This window comes from Squalius cephalus, assembly GCF_949319135.1.
Source record: "Squalius cephalus genome assembly, chromosome: 14".
NCBI classification, from domain to species: domain Eukaryota; kingdom Metazoa; phylum Chordata; class Actinopteri; order Cypriniformes; family Leuciscidae; genus Squalius; species Squalius cephalus.
In genome coordinates, this window is record NC_137135.1 from 621,015 (window position 1) to 633,642 (window position 12,628).

At 39.0% G+C, this 12,628-nt stretch overlaps 1 long non-coding RNA gene across 1 annotated transcript; it reads left to right on the top strand.

The window, feature by feature from the left end:
* Positions 1–8,016: 8,016 nt before the first annotated feature.
* LOC307171741 lies at positions 8,017–8,427 on the top strand. The gene is made up of 3 exons (XR_013823594.1): positions 8,017–8,057; positions 8,201–8,233; positions 8,405–8,427. It is a non-coding gene; the product is annotated as an uncharacterized lncRNA (long non-coding RNA).
* The last annotated feature ends 4,201 nt before the right edge of the window (positions 8,428–12,628 follow it).

The following is a 12,628-nucleotide window of genomic DNA, read 5'->3' on the forward strand; positions in this document are numbered from 1 at the left end:
ATTAAATCCAGACAAGACAGAGGTACTACTTATCGGTTCAAAAAACCGCCCACAAAACCTCTCACAATACAACTTTAACATAGTAGGATGTCCTGTTACTTCATCCTCTACAGTAAAAGACCTGGGTGTTATACTTGACTGCAACCTGTCTTTTGAAAATCATATTTCATATGTTACAAAAACAGCCTTTTTCCACCTTAGAAACATTGCTAAGCTACGTAATATGCTATCTGTTTCTGATGCAGAAAAATTAGTTCATGCATTCATGACCTCGAGACTAGATTACTGTAATGCTTTATTAGCTGGTTGTCCTGCATCCTCAATAAACAAGCTACAGTTAGTCCAAAATGCAGCCGCTAGAGTTCTAACTAGATCAAGAAAATATGATCATATAACACCAATTTTATCATCACTGCATTGGTTACCTATAAAGTCCCGTATTAATTACAAGGTATTGCTACTGACTTATAAAGCCCTAAACGGCTTAGCTCCAGTCTATTTAACCGATCTTCTATCGCCCTATAATCCATCGCGCTCTTTAAGGTCACTAAATTCGAGGCTTTTGGTCATACCTAGGATATCCAGATCCACCAAAGGAGGGAGAGCATTTTCACATTTAGCTCCAAAACTCTGGAATAGTCTTCCAGATACTGTTCGTTGCTCAGAATCGCTCTCCCAGTTTAAAACTAGATTAAAGACGCATCTCTTGGAGGGGCGCGTGACTATGCCTGGCTGAGGACGTGTTATCGCTGAGCTCCCGCTCCCACACAATATTAACTATATTTCCTGCAACTTACTACACCCCTCTTAGCCTAAAATAGCAACTACATATGTGGCAACAAACAAGTGAACTTTGCTGGTGATTAACCATGTCGAAACAGACGAAAATTCAGTCACGGAAGTTGACAAATAGTACTTCAGCTGTTAACGCTAGCATAGCTAGCGACTCTCCAACACAAGACGATGGGCCTCTGCCTAGTGTGGACACCGCGACTCTGATCCGCGAGGTAACCCAAAGTTTTACTAACGCCATGGACGAAAAGCTCTCTAAATTCTCAGAGACTCTAGAAAAAAATCTCCTCAACTTTAGAGAGCCAGTCCAAACGCATCACCGCGGCAGAGCAGCGAGTTTCGGATGTGGAAGACACAGTGGCCGGGCTGGAGCTAAGAGTCGCCGAAACAGAGAAGAAAATTAAGATAATGGCAGATAGCATGGATGATATGGAGAACCGGAGCAGGCGGGACAATATCCGTATCCTCAATCTGGAAGAGGGCACGGAGGGGAAACGTCCTATACAGTTTTTTGAATCTTGGCTCCCGACCGTACTCGGCTTAGAGGGTAGCCCCGGTACTAAAAGCCGTATCAAGATCGACCGGGCACACCGCAGCTTGGGACCACGGGGAGCGCGTCCTCGTCCGGTGATTATTAAGCTTCACAACTCCAGAGACAAACCCAGGATAATGGCAGCGCTGAGGGCGAAGCCGAACCTGGAGTACGAAGGCAAGAAGATCCTTATTCACCAGGACCTGTCTACTGCGGTTCGAGAGAGACGTCGCGCCTTCAATGGGGTATGTCAAGCCCTTATTGAAAAAGGTATCCGTTTCAGCATGCGATTCCCGGCTACACTCACCGTGAACCTCAATGGTACGGAGCACAAATTTGAAACACGGAGAAGTGCAGAAAACTTTCTCAATACGCTGGAATAGAGTCAGAAGATGACTCCGGTCCGTGATTCTCATCTGCCGGTTCACTAAGGACTGAGTAAGTTTTATTATATATGTACAGAAGACTATATATTCTAAAACTATTATTACAGCAAACTAAAACAGTTTGCATGAGAATTTAAATGGGTTCAGAGTCGAGTTGGCTCAATTATGTTTCTTCCTTTATTAAAATATGAGAGATCTGCTGTTTACTGATAATATTGTAGCTACAGGAGCTTTTTGCTGATCTGGCTGATCAGAATAATAATGTGCTTGTTAACTTTATGTTGTGGGGGTGGGAGTGAGATATGGAAACTGTTTTGTTTTCCGGAAGCGATTACTCCTTTCAGCAGCATGTGCTCTTACAACACTACCCATTGGGTAGCTTTTTGTTTTTGTTTACTTGGTTCAGAGTTCTGACGTTCTCCCATCTGTTGGAGATGGGCATGTTTATCCCAGCACAGTTTATCTGCCCAATAAGTGTGGAATGCTATGTCTTTTTTTTTTTTTTTTTTTTTTTTGTGGTTTTTTATTTCTTTATTTTATTTTTTTATATATATTCTGTCTTATCTACCCTAAATGGATCACTCTCACTTGATACTTGATAAGTATTTCACATCATGAGTAACACAAAAATTATTACTCTGAATGTCAAAGGTATCAATCATGTGGTGAAACGGCGAAAAATTCTCTCCATGCTCAAAAAAGATAAGGTACAAGTGGCACTATTACAAGAGACCCACCTCACTGATCTGGAACACTTGAAATTAAAGCGGGACTGGGTCGGCCAAATTTATTATTCTTCATTTAACTCAAAGAGTAGGGGAGTAGCAATACTTCTTGTAAAATCTTACATTTACACTTGATAAAGTCATACAAGATACTGAAGGAAGGTATGTTGCTGTCACTGGGTGTCTGTATGGAGAACGCATTCTCATAGGAAGCGTCTATGCCCCCAATACATTTGACAGCTCATTTTATTCTAAATTATTGGCTGACATCTCCTCAATTTGCCCCCCATATGTCATACTTGGAGGGGATTTTAACTGCGTTTTGGCCCCAGAAATGGACCACAGCCCACCTAAAACTCTACCCCCCACCAAAATGGCCCAAGCTACAAAGGGGCTCTGTTCAGATCTGGTTTTATTTGATGCATGGAGAGTAATTAACCCACAAGATAAAGACTTCACATTTTTCTCTCGCCCTCATCATTCTTTTTCGAGAATTGATTATTTTTTTGTCTCGAGGTTAACCCTAGACAAGACTACAGCCTGTTCTATTAATCCATGTGTCCTCTCAGACCATTCATCGGTCTCTATAGAACTCATGCCGCCTTACCATAACCCCCTATCTAGACACTGGCGTTTAAATCCTTCTCTTCTAAGTGACCCTGCATTTTTAACATATTTGGAATCACAATGGGACCTTTTCATTTCAACAAATGATTCACCTGAGATCTCTGCGTCTACTCTGTGGGAAACATGCAAGGCCTTCCTGAGGGGATCCATAATTTCCTATACAGCTGCAAAGAGAAAAAGTACACTAGCAAAACAAATAGAACTCGAGCAACAAATTATAGCTCTGGATAGGGACCTCAAGACCACCGCCTCATTATCTATACTTAAAAAATTAGAAGCAGCCCGCTCTGCCCTAGACCAACTTTTGTCTCAAAAAGCAGAATCGGCCATCTTTTTTGCTAAGCATCGATTATTTGAATCTGGCAATAAACCTGGGAGGCTCCTGGCTCGACTAGCCAGGGGCCAGACAGGGCCTCACGTAATACCATCACTTAGGGATAGTAAAGGTACAGAGCATTTCGAAACCAAAACCATGTGCAAAATTTTGAAGGATTTTTATCAAGAACTATATTCCTCCGAATGCCAAAACACTTCAGAGCAGAGAAAAAGATTTTTTGATGGAATACATCTTCCCACCTTAACTGAAGATTGTAGAAATGACTTATGTAGACCAATTACAGCACAAGAAGTTACAGAGACCATTAAATCACTACAGAGTGGGAAAGCCCCGGGTCCGGATGGATTCGGGCCTGAATTTTATAAAAAGATGATCAAGCTGGTGGTTGGACCCCTGACTAACATGTTTACTGAATCGTTTGAAAGAGGCACGCTTCCACCAACTTTAAATCTGGCCCACATCTCTCTGATTTTAAAAAAAGATAAGCCTTCTGATTGCTGCAGGTCTTATAGACCAATAAGTTTGCTTGGTGTTGATTGCAAAATATTATCAAAACTCCTGGCTAGAAGGCTAGAGGAGATGCTTCCTGTCCTAGTTAGACCAGACCAGACTGGATTTATCAAAAATAGATATTCTGTCTCTAATGTTCGAAGGCTCCTAAACATAATACAATTTTCACATAGTACAAAGAAGAGGGTCCTGGCGGTCTCATTAGACGCCGAAAAAGCGTTTGACCGCGTGGAGTGGGAGTACCTTTTCGATGTTCTTGAAAAATTTGGGTTGGGCTCGGATTTTATTAAGTGGGTTAAGCTTCTATACAGGTCTCCTGCTGCCCGGGTCATGGTAAATGGTTCGGTGTCTGATATTTTCCCTTTGAGTAGAGGTACACGTCAGGGTTGTCCCCTCTCACCGCTTTTATTTGCACTTGCTCTCGAACCACTTGCTGAGACTATTAGGAATTACAATGGACTGTCCGGTGTAACTTTAGGAGACTTTGAATATAAAATATCGCTTTATGCTGATGACATATTACTGTTTATCACCGAACCAGAGAATTCTATACCCGTTTTGGTAGCAATTATATGTCAATTTGGTCAAATTTCAGGGTACAAAATTAACTATGACAAGTCAGAGGCCCTGCCACTGGGTGACTTTGGAGAACATGCAACCCTTGTCAATTTCCCATTTAGATGGTCGAGTGCTGGCTTTGTTTACCTGGGCGTCAGAGTATCAGCTAAGGTTGAAGAATTGTATAAATTGAATTTTAAGCCAATTTTGACAGCAGTTAAATGTGATCTCAAAAGATGGTTCGATCTCCCTATGTCATGGATGGGCAGGATCAGCCTGATAAAGATGAACGTGCTTCCCAGAATCTTATATCCAATGCAAATGTTACCGCTTAGGATCACTAGAAGGGCATTTTTAGGTATAGAAAGAGCTCTCTCAAATTTCATATGGCACGGAAAGAGACCTAGATTAAAGATGAAGACTTTACAATTACCCGTTAACAGAGGGGGCCAAGCCCTTCCCAATTTTTTGTATTACAACTGGGCCTGTCATGCACGCATAATATCAGGCTGGCTCAATCATTTTCTCCACCAGGAGGGAACCCTGGTAGATGACTGGTGCTGTGCCCCTTTCTCCCCCATCAGTCTTATTTCAATTGACAAAGGTGAAATCATGGCAGAGGTTAAAAATAATCCCATCATGCTTAACACTCTAAAGACTTGGCGTGATATCACTAAACATGTTGGTCAGAGAGGCTCTTCATTAGCATTACAACCTATAACCCAAAATAAAGCTTTTCCTCCTGGTGTGGGGAAAAGTATTTTCAATTTTTGGTACTCAAAGGGGCTAAGATTTGTGGGTAATTTATTTGAAAACAGTAATTTTATGTCATTTTCACAACTTCAGAATAAATACCAAATACCACACAGCCACTTTTTTGGTTTTCTTCAGGTTAGACATTTTGTACAGTCCAATCTTGTACTTTCAACAGACCAATCAATAGAGAGTCCAATTGATGGCCTCCTCCTTACTTTTAATTCAATTGCTTCTAATAACAGTAAATTTATTTCACTCTTTTATGAAAAACTGTACTCTCTTAACTGTGCCAATGTTAACAAAAGCAGGGAGTCATGGGAAAAGGATTTGGAGGTTGATCTTGATACTGATACCTGGTTAGATGCATTTGAATCTGTTAAGAAACTGTTTATGTGTAATAGACTTAGAGAGAGTCAGTACAGGATATTGCATAGACTGCAGCGCACCCCTCATTTTCTAAACAAGATTAACCCCCAAGTCTCTCCCCTCTGTAGGAAGTGTAAGAAGGAAGTAGGGACCTACTATCATTGTATTTGGCAATGCCCCTTAATACTCAGGTATTGGAGGAATATTTCTCAGGAGCTAAGTTTAATTTTTCACAAAACAGTTAAATCAGAACCAGCCTTGTTCCTTCTGAATATACATTTAGAGCAGCTCTCTTTATCTGCAGGACAACTGTTATTAATGGGTAAACTCTTACTTCTAGCAAGGCGTTGTGTTCTGTTCCAGTGAATTGAGGAAAAACCTCCCTCGGTCACACAGTGGTACAGAGAAATATTTAAGGTTTTTCCTCTGGAACGCCTCAGTGCCATATTAAGGGGCAATACCAACTTGTTTTATAATGTTTGGCAACCTTTTCTTGATCACCTTCCTGGTGATCTTGCTGGTTTGCTACAGGATGGGAGACCACATTTTGTCTTCACCAATAAGTCATAAATTCTTTTGAAATTTCCTTTTTTTTTTTTTTTTCTTTTTTTTTTTTGGATGTGTTTCGTTGTAAACAATAATGTAGGTTATGTGATGTAATATGTGATGTGCAATTTGTGTATGTGAATAATTTCCCCCTGTTTTGTATGTTGGTAATAGCTGGGCTTGTTGGTTTGTTGTTTGTGTAAAATCAATAAAATATATATATAAAAAAAAAAAAAAAAAACAACAACATATTGTGGACATGCACAAAGGTACAAATAAATCATTCTAATTCATATTTTATACATAAAAAAAAAAAAAAAAAAAAGACGCATCTCTTCAGCCAGGCATTCATATAATACTTTTAATCTTACAGTTAAATCCGGTCTCTAGTTCATAAACGCCAGAGGAGAACTGGCCCCCGACTGAGCCCGGGTTCTCCCAAGGTTTTTTTTTCTCCATTAGGTCCTGATGGAGTTTTTCGGTTCCTTGCCACTGTTGCCTTTGGCTTGCTCAGTTGGGGATATTTGGGGATATTTAATTTAACTAATCAATCAACGATTCTATTGATCAGCATTACCAAACATGGACGTTCCACTAGAAACAAACATTGATGTATTGTTTTAATTTATTACTGTGAAGCTGCTTTGATACAACCTATGTTGTGAAAAGCGCTATATAAATAAACTTGACTTGACTTGACTTGACTATATCTATAAGTTCACTTATAGTATAGTTGCAGTTCAAAATAAAACTTAAATATAAACTATTTGTGTACTCAAACTTTACTACTTTTACACTTAAAGTATACATAAAAGTATACTTTTATATACTACAAAGTGGGCCAATTTAGTCCCAAGAAGTATTAAAGTAGTACACTTATAAGTATACCACTAGTGCATTGGTATAAGTATACTTGCTATGTAAAGTATATTTGGGAAATATACTTGAACTTTACTGAAGTTTACTTAATAAAATGAACTTGAAGTATACTTTTTTTTTGGTAAAGGTAGTCATAAGTATCCCATTTACTGCTTCAGGAGAAATACATGTTTTTAATTTGTGTCTTTTGTCTAGTTTGGAAAACGTGACCAAGCCAAATGAACAGTAAGATATTCTTATACTATTGTTTTCCTAATCTATGTTAGTCATTTGCATCATCTGCATACATAATTATATTGTTTGCATAATTCGCATATTTACATCTGACCAGGTAGAGCACATACCGGTACTTTTTTTAGTTGGTGTTTTTAGTACGATCATACACATGGGCAACATAAGGTCCTGGGCCAGATGCAGCCCTTGGAGTGTTTCAATTACATTTATGTAATAGGCCCATGATGAGGCTGTAGCCTACCAAAAATCAGTGAAATACCGAGAAATGCTGGGGCTACTGTAACATGAAACATCATTGGCATGGCATTCAACTCAACACAACTAGGCTATGTCTAAATTGTACAATATGTGGCCCCTGACTTGCCTCATCATAGTACATGTGGCTAAAACTGTTGCCCATATGCTCTAGCTGCCCATTTCAGGCTGGTGTGACATCACTAACTAGCAGACAAGCAATTGAGACAGAGCGCTGTAGGGAAGTTAGACTACATATTTTGATGTTTCTCAACAAAAAACATGAACAAATCGGCAAAAAAGTTGCTAGTCTATAAAATGTGAATTCTAGTCGCCAGAGAAAAAAACTAAGTTGCTGAATTGCCAACACTACTTTACAGTAGTTTTGTATGCTACTTGTACTAGTTGATTGGATTAAATTTGTGCCATTAGCCTAAGTAAGGTTACCTATTTTGGGACTTAATTTCTTTATCCATTCAGACTTATCTGAAGATGTCCTTGGGACAGTTGGGCCTTTTAAAATCTTTCTGGGCAGTTTGGAGGCCCTTGTAGGCCCATCTGAACTTCCAGATGAGGTCATGTTCTATTTCTTTTCAAAAATTATTCTCTTCCCCTTCTAGGCTATGCACAGCACTAGGCTGTGTCAGCTTTTCACTTCACCTTGACTCTATTGTGATTTATTGTATTTTATATATTTGTTTATGTATTACTTCCTCAGGTAATGGATGCCCTATTTTACATAATCAGCAGGGTAACCCATACCTTTATAATTCTCTCTCTCTCTCTCTCTCTCTCTCTCTCTCTCTCTCTCCCTCTCTCTTTCTCTCTCTCTCTCTCTCTCACACACACACACACATATACATACATCAAATATAGATATAACATCATTTAATGACTTAAACCATTTATCTCCCTCGCTTAGAGCCAGCCTGGGACAGAGCCCATAAATAGCCAGGCTATGCGCCTGATTTTGGAAGGCAGCTCCAGGGCCAGGAGCACTTATTTTCTAAAAGTAAGAGTTATGTGCATGTTTAAGGTTTTTGTTCAGTGCTACAGAATACATTGGCTGTCAAGTTTATTTGTTTGTTCATGAATGTTTTCTTCATTTCCTGTCAGAAAAACATTCTTAAAGGAGCCAGTGCCGTCTTCGGGCCCTACTTGGTGGGAGAGTGCCATTGGACCCTCTTTGTAGGTTGCTGTTAGGTTATGTAGAGACTATTAGGCCCGTTTCACACCGGGAGAATGGTGTCAGCGTGTCAGCTGCGTGGCGTGTCCGTTTTTATTTCGGCTCGCATCTTAGCAGGTTAGACCTTGCACACCGCCTGCGTGACACGCACATCTCAAACGCGTGCATGCTAGGAATATGACTCACGCCTATTTTTCACGCAAGCGTGTTGGAAGTGTTTCCATTCAAAACAGTGAAGAAAAAAATAACGTGAGCAAAAAAAAAGGCAGAGAGGCCGCCGCAGCGGAGCATCAGACACGCTTCTGGTAAGCAAAGACAGAAAACGCCACGCAGCTGCCACGCAACTGACACGCAACAGATACGCGACGTTCATGCCACGTTCCCGGTGTGAAATGGGCCTTATGCGCAAAATAGCATCACACATTAGTTATCATTATTGTTGCTGTCGTGCCATTCTCATTTGTGTTGTTTGAGCTGTTAGTGCTTGACATTTTAAAAGTTTCAATGATTTTCAACACAGTCATTTCAAGATTGGTTGAAACTGCCCTTCAAACCTTTCTCATACGTTTTCCCATCTTCCGGATAGCATTGCAACTTGAAAGAGGGAACTATTACATACATTGACTCATTGGGGGAGCATCCACAGCGTTGCTCCCAAATCATCGAAAATTGGAGGTACACGGTTTTTGTATTGCTCTATAAAATGAGGTAATGAAACCTCAGAAGAGATCTCCTTCATAATTATATTCTCTAATCTTTCAGCTTATTTGCTGCTAGCAGAGGCTGCCAAAGGCCCTGGAAGTTCATAAACAGGGACCATGACTTGCAAAAGGACTCTGTTTCATGTGGAGTGTTCTCAGTAATGGTACAATTTGGTCATTTTCTGCATAATGTTTCTGTTGTCTTTTGAAAATATAGACATTTTTAGTTTTCACTTTAACTAGAGCAATTTTGAATGAAAGTTGCAGATCAAATATTAATGGATATTGGACATGGACCAGTGCTACCTTCAGCATATGATACAGGAGTCATGATAGTATAATTATTAAACGAGCACCATCATTTTCTCTTGTAATAGTCCCTTTCCCAAATTGACATTTTTTTACAACAATTTGTTGCCTGCTCTATAAGGTTCAGTTATTATAAGTGATGTTATTTCATTAAAATAGACTTTCTGTTGCTCTTTTAGTTTGCAGAAATGATCCTCCAGGGACACCAAGGTCACCTTCAATGCCTCCCCATCTTCCAAGAGCGGGAGAGACTTGGGACTTTGTTGTTTAAGTCCCTTGGTAAGTAGTATACATTTGTGTATGTATGGGTGCTCCTTATTGAGCTCTGCTGGCTACCTGTCGCTCCCTGCATTAAGTTCAAGTCACTGATGATTTGGAGTGGTAGCTTTAACTAGTAAATTCGGAGGATGTCATACTTTGGACTGGTTATGGCTCTTGAAATATGTGAAGGTTATGGTTGCTTTTAATGTGTTTGTGTTATCCAAAGTATCATTGTATTATACAAAGCATTTGTTTTTTCAGATAGTTCAGCCATTTGTACAGTCTGCTACAAGAAGATGCCAGGGAAGACAAAGGCAAGTGCTAATGATATTTTATCTAAAGCAACATTCCGCTGTCAGATTAAAGCCAAGTACACATCAGACGATTCTTTTGTCACAGATTGGTCTAGGGAGTCATTAACATAATCCTTGGGTGAAGAGTGAATAGGCAGTTAAATCTGTGATGACGAGGGGTCACATGTGAAGTGTCATGATGTGTTGATAACCCAAAGTCCACCTCATCAGGGACTGGGACTTAATTTGAATGACTCCCATGACTGGTCTGTGACAAAAGAATCGTTTGATGTGTATTTGGCATAACTATTTATCATGCAAAATCTTTTGCAGGAGACATGCACATTCTGCTCTACAGAAAAGAGTCCAAAACCAGGTAGGACAACACACACACAAACGGGTTTGTTTACGGAGGCTACTCTTAGTTGGCCCCAGCATTGTTACTGATGTTAGTTGGATTGCAGTGGGTAGACATACTGTATTTTATATTCTATTTATGCACGTTACATTACACAAGCAATGTAATGTTTCATACAGCGCCCAACAAATTTGTAGGCACCCCTGTTAAAGGTGACTGAAAAACTTATTGAAAATCACAATTTGAGAATGTCACATATTTCCAATGTAGATTCTTTTCATGTATTAACAGAGGCAGAAACAGCTGAGACGGAGACTGCAGAGGCAGTTGAAGGTAAAACATGCATTTCTGAGATTTTATTCAGAGTTAAACACCCTTTGTTTCCTCAGAGTAACTTTTTTTTTATGTGTCAATAGTAGCAAAAACAAAGGTGGAGGTTGTTGCAGGTAAACAATTAATTAGTTCTGTTGAGTTATACACAGGGCTGGTTCTAGACATTAGGAGGCCCTAGGCAAAATTCATGTTGGAGGCCCCCCACCCCCAATAAAAAACACTTGAAATAAATATGATTCCTAACCTTTTTATTTATACAACATTTCATTTTAAATTTAGTATATTTTTACTTACACAGTACATAAGTTTGGACAAATTACTATTTTTAATGTTTTTGAAAGAAGTCTCTTATGCTCATCAAGCCTAGATTTATTTGATCAAAAATACAGGAAAAATAATATAGTGAAATATTATTACAATTTAAAATAATGGTTTTCTATTTTACTATATTTTAAAATATATTTCTGTGATGCAAAGCTGAATTTAGTGTCACGTTCAGAAAACTTTATAATATTCTGATTTATTATCAAATGTTAGAAATGGTGCTTAATGTTTATTTTATAACATGTGATACTTTTTTCAGGATTTTTTGATTATTAAAAAGTTGTTTTAAAAAAGTCTTCACTATCACTTTTATATATTTAACACATCCTCGCTGAATATTCCTGTTTTTTTCTGTATTTTTGATCAAATAAATGCAGGCTTGCAGAGCATAATAAGAAACTTCTTTCAAAAACATTAAAAATAGTAATGGGTCCAGACTTTTTACTGGTAGCCTACTACATCAAACTTCATCTAAGGTAATCTCTTTTTTGTTTAATGAAGATGTTATTGTTCTTGTTGTTATTTTGCTGTTTTATTCAGTTTATTCACCGTTCCAGAATACCACTTCAGTAGATGAACATGAACGTGCTTTTATAATTGTTTTCATAGCTGCGTTATGGGCAGGATTTTTCCCTCCCATTTAATCAATATTGACTGCAGATATTGTCATATTATTAATATCAGTAATATGATATTATGTATTGCATTGCTACCTTAAATATGCTATGTGGAAGCAGGGGCGCCACTATCAATTTTGGGCCCTATGAAAGAATATGAGGTTGGGCCCCCTACCGCACCCATTCCGTTAATAAAATCGATCTCTGGGGCCCCCAAAAGTGCCTGGGCCCTTAGAATCGTCCTAACTTTCCCCCCCCTTAGCGGCGCCCCTGTGTGGAAGAGAAAGATACGATCGCTACTGAGCAGGAAAAAAATTCTAAACTAATATTCGTATAGGCTATGATGTCAGGGTATTATCTAATCATCAGCATCAGAATATAGAAGATAGACCCATAGATATGAGATCCTTTATTTGAAACATTTAAAAATGTTGCAGTGTGTTGGTTTTTTAACTTTGAATACAAACGTCTTGTCTTTTACTTTTGTAGCTTTTTTACTAGTCAGCTCCCAACGCGATGTTATTCATTGTACGTGTAAATTCAAAGCGTCGCGTCTGGGCACGTTAATGACGCTCGCGCTCTTTTAAACTCGTAGACTAACAAAGCGGTGAATGATTTTTCCAGAAATTACGCTGATCTACAGTAGCCCACAAGTTTATATTTAAAATAGCTACATTGCAATCACTCCAAAATCGATGACCTGCATTACGAGCTGTGCTTCTTTGCGTGCCTATTTAGGCTTTTGCTTCGCACTCGCAGCACCT